This window comes from Tupaia chinensis, unplaced genomic scaffold (genome assembly GCF_000334495.1).
Source record: "Tupaia chinensis unplaced genomic scaffold, TupChi_1.0 Scaffold000692_1, whole genome shotgun sequence".
Taxonomy (NCBI): Eukaryota; Metazoa; Chordata; class Mammalia; order Scandentia; family Tupaiidae; genus Tupaia; species Tupaia belangeri.
In genome coordinates, this window is record NW_006160215.1 from 84,833 (window position 1) to 94,377 (window position 9,545).

A 9,545-nucleotide genomic window follows, 5' to 3' on the forward strand; every position below is an offset into this window, starting at 1 on the left:
TGAAGTTTATTTTTTATTAAGTGTTTTTAAAATTGGACAAATAGTGGCTGCATTTGAAAAAAAAAATTACTAAATGGGCTTTTCAAGTTGGCAGAAAAATGCTGCTTTGACTGTTAGTAATTGCCAACAATATCCTCTAAAATTAAATGGCTTTTACATCTTTTGTGCCCTGGTTACATGTGAATACCTAGAAAAAGATGTGTTGCACTTTGAAATGTCTGCATTTTTTTAAATGGAAAGTTTACTTGAATAATTTAATTATTCCTCACACATATCAAAAAACATTTATAAGTAACTGTGTTTGTTTTTGATGACCATAAAGAAAGCCTGCTTACGTCTTTATAGTACAGCTAAGATATAAATATTGCAAGACATAATGTAATTTTTCATTTGGTTTAGTCACATTACTTTTTTCTACTTTTTTAAATTTATAGAACATAGGCTTGTAAGAAGAGTTAGTAGTGACTAAACCCCAGTCTTCCAAGCAGAGAAACAAATTTCCAATAAAAAGTGCTACAAAATTAATTAACCTATAACAACTATGGAATTATTTTGTGACAGAACACATTTTAATTTGATAAAAATTAAAAGAAGCTATGAGAGGTACAAAGTTGTAGTGGTTAACAGGAACGTGTTCTGGTGTTCTATTGCTATTACACAGCAAGGACACTAAAGTTAATAGTAATATATTGTATATTTTGAAATACAAATAAATAATCTTAAATGTCTCAACACAAGAAAAGATAAACATTTGAAAGTTACAGATATGTTAATTAGCCTGATTTTATCATCCCCACAATGTATACATTTATTGAAACATCATACGTACCACACATATCACATCAATATATATAATTAATATCTTTCAGTTAAAAATACACCTAAAAAAAAGCAATAGTAATATGAGGCACTTAAAGTTTATCAGCAAAAAAATGTATCAACATGAATGGTATCAAAATGTCATAGAACTAGAAATATTTTATTGAGAAATATAAAGTGCAAAACAAGTAGTGTAAATAATTATACATATTAACATCAAGTTTACATGCAAATAACCCCCCCCAAATATTTCCTACATAACACACATGCAAGTCATATGATACATTTAAGTGATGGTGAACAACACAGTATAGTAATCATACGAAGAGGTCAGATATAGAAGGTAAAATTGGGTATTTACTAAGAGTAGATAATTAGAAAACAGAGAGTAAGTAGTCTTCAGAATTCTTGGGACATTGGCCACATGATGGTGGTAAAACAACTGGACTCATGGAAAGGTTATGGGTTTGCATCCTGGAACCTTCAAGGACCACTGGGCACTCACTGAGTGTCTCTGATCAGGGTTGGTTGAGCCTAGGGGTGAATCAGGGCAGGGGACTCTGATGCAGGTTTTTCCCTCTCTCTATCTTTCTCCTCTAACTTTCTCATGGAAAAAATAAAAGAATAAACATAAAAAATATAATTATTTGGACTTTTATGTGAGTGACTAGGAAGCTTTCTATGTTACTGGTAATAGGAAACAGAAATGCAAGAAACATGACAGAGCAGAAAGCTTGTAGAAATTTTAATTAATCTGAGACCCCCTTTTTTTTCTTAACTAGCTTAAATATGTGGAAATGGCAGTGAACATACTTCTGCAATGCAATTAGGTAACTATAAATTTCAGTCTGTTCAGAAATAACATCAATCCTGATTTCACTGTGACTAGCATAAGGATAAGCATTTCCAGAGCACACATATTGAAAGAGAACAGAGATAGGGACCAGCAGTTAGCGTAATGGCTATGTCACTGGTCTCCCACGCAGTCGACCGCAATTTGCGTCCCAGACGCGGTGATTAAACTCACGCTGGGGGCATGTGTGTGCATGCCCAAGATCCTGAGAGGAGAATGGAAGAGAAGGGATTGCGGCATGGCCATCCCCCCTGGGTGGTGATTTCTCGCTTTCTGTCTCTCTGTCTCTCTCTGTTGGCGAGCGCACATGCCCTATAGCAAAACCCCCCCCCCCCCAAAAAAAAAAGAAAAAAGAAAAAGAAAAAGAAAGAGAATAGAAATAAACTGGAATGGAGTCTTGGAAATCAAATACGGGTATGTGACAAACTATAAATAAAATCCATGTAGAAAGAGTGATCAAAATCATAGCTGTAAGTTCAACGTCTAGAGCCAGTCCTACAGCTCAATGGTTAAGGGAGTCAGAGCCCACATGACTGTGGTTCAAATCTCAGACCCATTATCTTGAAAACATTCCAGGTGTATTACTAAGTGTGCCCCAAATCCTTACAGGAAAAAGAAAAGGAGAAAAGGAAATAAGTGTGCCCATGCCCCACTGGGGAGTGCTTTCTCGTTCTCTCTGTGATAACTCACACTCTCTGACAAAGAAAAACATCCGTGACATTTTCCAGTATCATAACAATCTTAAAATAGTTTATCAAGGGACCAGCAGTCAGCATAATGGCTATGTCGCTGGACTCCCACGTATTCGACCACTGTTTGAGTCCTGGCCCCGGGGGCTTAAACTCTTGCCGGGCGCGTGTGCATGCGTGCCCAAGATCCCGAGAGGAGAATGGAGGAGAAGGGATTGCAGTGTGACCATCCCCCCTGGGGGGTGATTTCTCATTTTCTGTCTCTCTGTCTCTCTCTGTCTGTCTGGCGAGTGCATGTGCCCTATAGCAAAAACCTCTCAAAAAAAAAAAAAAAAAAACCAAGTAGCAAAATTTATCAACAAAAAAAAAAAAAAAAAAAAAAAAAAAAACCAAGTAGCAAAATTTATCAAACTTAAACTATATGGAGAGAGGACAGAGGTGTTGGGTGTAGTAATTAACTTAGGAAAACTTTAATGGATCGTGAAATGAAACGGGAAGGGAAGAAAGAGACATGTTGGTGATTTTTGGCTTTAGGTTTGGTAGCAAGGTAGAGGTCATTATTTAACTAAAAATCAGAGTGAAGAAACAAATTTCACCCCATGTAGTGAAAAGGAAACAAGTTGACAAATACTTGAAGATACAACAGAAAGGAACAGGTATGAAAATATGTGGGTCAAATATAAAGTGATACTATCTAAATACAATAATTTGTCATTGGAAGAAAGAGTAGAACATAAATGAACTAGACCAGCAACAAATATCTCCAGGCCTATGTGTTGTATTACAAATTGCACTAGCTATGTAACATTCAGCAAATCATTTCATGTCCTGGGATCTATTTCCTCATCTACAAAATGTGAGTAATAAGCATATACAACTCATCTACACAGGGCTGTGTGAGAAGATATGGGAAAAGAAAGGTACTTAATCATTCGAAAAATGTTAGCGAGATGGTTAATGCTAGATGGTTAATGCTATATTAATGCATCATATATATATAATGCTATATATATACAGGGCTGTGTGATAAGATATGGGAAAAGAAAGGTACTTAATCATTCGAAAAATGTTAGCGAGATGGTTGATGCTATATATGTATATATGATGTCTCTGAAAGAGAACTTTGGAAACACAAAACAAGGGAGCAGCAAAAATGTTTCATAATTTTTACTATGTACTGATTTAATGTGCCTGGGTTAGTTAATAGGTTAAATTTGCATAGAACACTTGCTTTTTTATCGTTACTTGCACAACTTACTGATAGTTAGCATACTACATAATATCCCATTAAAATAATTCTCAGTTGAGATATTTAACTTAAATTGCACCTATAGATGCACTCTTCCCAATTTTAAAACAAATTTTCCATGAATGTACCCAAAGTTATGAAATAAAGGACTCTGTTAATTGGCCTTATGCATTCATATAATCCGAACAGTATGTAAGTAGCAATAAACGTTGCAATGGCTCAGAAGACCCAAGCGTGATAAGCAGCCTGTGGTAAGCAATAAAGATTCAAGGATAACAATATGAATCAGTTTTCTAAGTATACTGCTCACACTGAGAACGCAATAGCATAGAACATATTTTTATTTGTACATGCAAAAATAGTTTCTGATAATAAAAATGTCACCATGTGATATTGCAAGGAATACTTCAACCTACTGCTCCTACAGGAATTCATAACAATCTAACTAGCAGTTCTAGTTCTCTATGGATTTCAAAATGCAAATTGATTTGTTCATTTTCCTGGTTTAGAGAAACATAACATGTCCCTGCTATCCCTTGAGATTCTTCAAATTTCCTTGACTGAAGGCAAAGTACTTATTAATACTTATGAGTAAACGCCCCCAGGATTATACTAAAAGCACAAAAGCTCATAAGGATCCATGGAGTAATTTTTAAAATTATCTAGAATTTCAAATTATAAAAATTAAATACTTTAAAATACATATATCACTTGTAAAACCAACCCAAATGATCATGTTTTAATTCTATTCTTCTATGGTTCATAAAACTAAGAAACTAGAATTGTATCATAAACCCTTTTATTTAAAAATACTTGCATTAAATTTCTACCACTATTGTGGATAATATTTAGAATGTAATATTTAAGGCATAGATTAAAATGTCTTATAGATGCCAGAAGATATTGAGTACTATTTTAATCACAGTGAAACTGAAATCCCTCAGCCAGAATGATACTATTTAACAAATATAAATTGTATGCAGACTACATGTCATATAGCAGATAGGGCTGCTGTAAACAGTGAGAAATAAAAAAATATATTATTTCCCCATACAAGGGGTTTTGGAAGTGAATATTGCAATGAAATGCGATAAATTCTGGGGTGTTCATGAGCACAGTGCTGCTGTGGGAATAAAGGCAGTGTCTGAAGAGAGTGGAATAGGGGAGGATTTAAGTGTGGTTAGACAGCCTAAAGATTTCAGCAGAGGAATCACTGTACTCTACCAGGCATTTTGTCAGGACATTGCCAGGGGACAGATGCAAAGCTATGTAAGCGTGAGTGAGCGCAGTATGATGAGCCTGCAGGTGGTGAAATATGGCTTGCTGTAGTTGGAGATGATGGGAATGGCAGGTGGATCCCTTCCATCAAGTACTAAAAAGAGTGTTTTCATTTTTTTTACTTTATAGTTGATGGAAATTCATTTTAATATTGAAGTATCATTAAAAGATAGTCTCTTAGGTGGTTCTGAAAGCAGAGATAAGGAGGGCAGAGTGGGTGAGGAAGGAAAAGATTTTTTGGGAAACATGGAAATGAGAGTACTAAGAGACATACACCGTGGAAAAGTGGTTTTCTTTTTTGCTTCATTTGACATGTTATAGAACAAGGATAGAGACACTTAATGTGCACTCTCTAGTTTCAGATGCAAGTAACTGAAAAGCTACTGTGCATAATCACAGATGTAGAAGTAAAGGTATTAGTTGATCTATGGAATCAGATGGGCTATGTAACAAGTGACTTGTTACATTGAAATTAAGGACTGTCCGCCCGGCGCGTGTGCGTGCGTGCCCAAGATGAGAATGGAGGAGAAGGGATTGCAGTGTGGCCATCCCCCTGTGGGTGATTTCTCGCTTTCTGTCTCTCTGTCTTTCTCTGTCTGTCTGGCGAGCGCACGCACCCTATAGCAAAAACCTCTCCAAAAAAAAAAAAAAAAAAGAAAGAAAGAAATTAAGGACTGTCAATAAACTAAAGATTTGGATATCAATGTAGTCCTTTAATAGCCACAGAGTCCAAGGGGGTAAGGATTTCTGGGGTTATGTGGACTTTTAGGATTTCAGGATAGTCTTTGTAAGAGATTAGGGAAGACTCTATTACCAGTTAGGTTAGAATGGTGTCAGTTGAGCAATGCAGTTATAATATTGAAAATACAGGAACTGATCATTCTTATGGGCTCTTTAGACAATTGAAGACAAAACTCGTTCCACCTTTACCTGAAAGATCAAAATAGAAAACTACTGAGGTAAAGTCAACTATGTGTCTTCCCAATAATACTTGGTCATCTGTCCTATAATAAAACACATTTATTCAGAGACAAGACCATCTAAACAAAATAAAATTCTCAGGCTCCCTCACAGATGGGTGCGGCCTCACAAATAGAATATGAACAGAAATGACACATGCACTTGCCAAGCCATGTTAAATAGAATGTGAATTGAGAAGTTAAGGTCAATATCTAAGCCAAAATGTGATGGTGACAAAGCAACCATATAGGTTGGACTGTGGTCCTCAACAACATGGAGATGCCAATTACAATCTGCTGCTCCTCAAACTGTGAAGACAAGTGAAAGACATTTATGGTTTGATTAAGACGTTGTTGTGATGTCTTATTATCTCAACAACGCAAGAGAAAATAGTCTGAGCTCAGTCTAAATATGTATAGTAAAGATACTGCCTAATTACCGTTATCCACTTAGAAACCGAAGCGGCATGTTGAGGTGGGTAAACACGTTATATTAGCTTTTGGCAAACAAACACTCAATTTCTATCCTTTTAATGAGGAGGACAAATAAAACTGGAAAATGTAGCAAAGCATTTGGGTATGTGCCCAAGCCACAGAAAGTCTGTTATTTGAGCTAAAACCGAAACAGTAGCAGAGATGCTGTCATTACATTCATACCCTATACTACTCAATCTTATGTATTCGATGTTATGTTATTTAATTATGCTGATACTTCCAGATGAGAGTTTGCATTAAAACTCAACTGTCTTCTAAGGAGAAGGAAAATAATAAAAATTAATATGTCACAAAATGTTAATTCATTAAGCACTTCAGCTTTCCAAATAAAAGGTGATCTTTATGAGTGAAAATTAAAATGAACATAATTACGCCATACCTAGTCAATAAATCTTTCTAATTTAATTGCTTAACGATGTGTATAATAGCTAAGATGCTTGTTCAAGCCTTATACAAATTTAAAAACTAAAATGTACATGAATGATCTTACTTACACCTTAAAGAATAGTTAAGGTTGGACTGTATCTTGCTAATGAAGAAAAACTCAAGTTTCAAAAAGGTAAAATTACTCAATTGTACAAGGTAATAAAACTGATAAGTTACTCAAGGTAGGTGATAGCTGAGTATTTAACTCCAAAATATATTCCTGTCATCACTGTGCTATTCTTCTCTCCATTTAGAATGTTTAATATATATTGATCATTTACTTTACACCAGTAACTATGGTTTACTCTTTAAATATTTTGATTTATCTAAACTCTCCTTGTTTTATATTGGTAAAATACTGAGATTCAATGAAGTCTAGGTTACTCACTTCATAAATTATAATACCTTTACTTAAATTCAGATTTGTCTGTAATGAAATTCTGTGCTTTACACATCATTTTACATTTTGTTTATGAATAAAAAAATGCAAAGAATGCACTTAAAGATAATCTTGGATCAAGCGTATTTTATAGTATCATATCTGCAGTTATTAGCTATTAAATATTAATTAGTGAAATAATCAGGGGAAGCCTCATTCATTAAGGAAAATCAAGGCTGGATAATTAGAAAGTGCTCTGGGATATTCAATAATAGGATGGTTATCTGAGTGTCTGCACAAGGCTTAGGTGTTCAGAGAGGTTGAGAGGGCTAAATTTATTCCCTTTGCTTAAAAATAATCTCTCTCTGCAGCCTACCTATGCTAAATGAAAGCTCCAATTTAATATACTGACATAAGGTAATGGTGATTCCTGTTATTAAAATATCATCTGGAGAATATGTTATATTACAATAATTTTAGACATTAATTTATTATTAATTAATTTTCTCAAATTAATTTGAGTAACTTTTTTCTTTTCTTTTTTTTAACCTAGGAGAATCCTGAACACATATACTGCAGTAATGAGTCATATATTGTCTGATGATTTAAAAAAAAAAAAGAAGGTTCTAGAAAGGTCTGTGTCAGTTTTTTAAAAAAAATTATTGTCTCGGTTTCTCTGGTACATATGATATCCCAATGTGATGCATTATCCAGATATGAATTAGCTGAAATGCTTTTTTTTTCTTAATTCAAGTTTTTAGAAATTATTTCAAAGGAGAGAAAGACTAAGGAAGAGACAGAGACAGAGAGACAAGTACACTCAACACTGTCTGCATTCTGCCACCAGTCTCAGCTAGCCTGGCTCATGGGTCAAATACAAATGGTGTGTTCACGGAATTCCTGAGTCACAAACCCAGTATATTTGTCATGTGGGTTCAGTTGTGTTACTGCCACACCATGGCCTGGTCCCTGGTTACTGCTGGTATATGAATATTGATCCAAGAGCTTTTATAGTTTCAGTGATGGTTCTGTAGGCTACTAAAAACATGTTAATGGGTTTGTTTCAAACTGTCATATTGTGCAGATCCTGCATTGTGGATATAGAGAACTCCATGTTCAAAACAGGTATCTTTTTTTTTTTTTTTTTTTTTGCTGTAGGGTACGTGCGCTCGCCAGACAGAGAGACACAGAGAGACAGAAAGTGAGAAATCACGCCCCAGGGATGATGTCCACACCTCAATCCCTTCTACTCCATTCTCCTCTCAGGATCTTGGGCACGCACGCACACGTGCCAGGCGTGAGTTTTAAGCAACCGGGTCTGGGACGCGAACCACGGTCGACTACATGGGAATCCAACGACATAGCTGGATTAACATAAAACTGCTGGTCCCAAAACAGGTATCTTCTTCATGCGTCTCTTTTCTGGCAAGAGGTAGCTTTGCTCACATTGTTTCACCTGTTCTTTCCTCCTCAGTGGTTGCGGCAACTCCTAATTCTATTGCATGCCAGCAGACTACAAGATGCAATGACTGAAATGCATTGCCCAAACCTCTACGCTTTCCAGTTCAAAATACTCAATAGGTCACATCTGAGTGTCAGTTCTGAGATAACTATTTCCATAAGGCAACCAGAATTCCAACTTTATAGTCTATATTTCTACTGGTGTTAAAAAGACTGTGTCACATGTGTGGTTCCAAAAGTGGCTGCAGTTCTGAAACAACTTTACCAATCAGAGAGTCCATGGTTTACAAAGGCAAGGTTATACATTCACTCATTTTCAAAGGCACATCTGTGACGTGTAGTTTCTAGATTTGTCTATTTCTAATAGTTATTTTATTTCATTTTATTTATTAAAACTATTACAGAGAGCAAGAGATAAAAAATGTAAAACAAACAAACAAATAAGAAAGCTGCCAGGTAGGACTTGAACTGCAGTCAGTCATGTCCAGTGCCTTCACCATCATACCACCTGCTAGCCCCCTGATGACATTTATTTTTAAATATCTGCTTAGTTTTTCTTGTGACTACGTACAGATATGTAAGATTATCATTAGATTTGAGCTTCAAATAGATCAGAAAACAAAGCTATTTTTCAAAGGGACTTAATGCAGTGCTTTTAATGTTAGCCATAGAAACAAGTGTAATATTAGAAGTCAAAGAGTGGAAAACTAACCAAGGCTCATTTTCTTGGTTCATTAATTTTGCAGTGCAGTTGTACTTGAATTGTTCATAAAGATGACTAAGAATTGCAGATACTCTTTCAAAACCACAGGGCAGGGCTTGTTTAGCTTTCATACTTTCTATCTAGGGGAAAAAAAGTGGTTTGACTATATTATAGATATTGCAAATAGCTTTTTTTACCTTAATAGACCTTTAAAACTGAGGATAATGTAAAAAG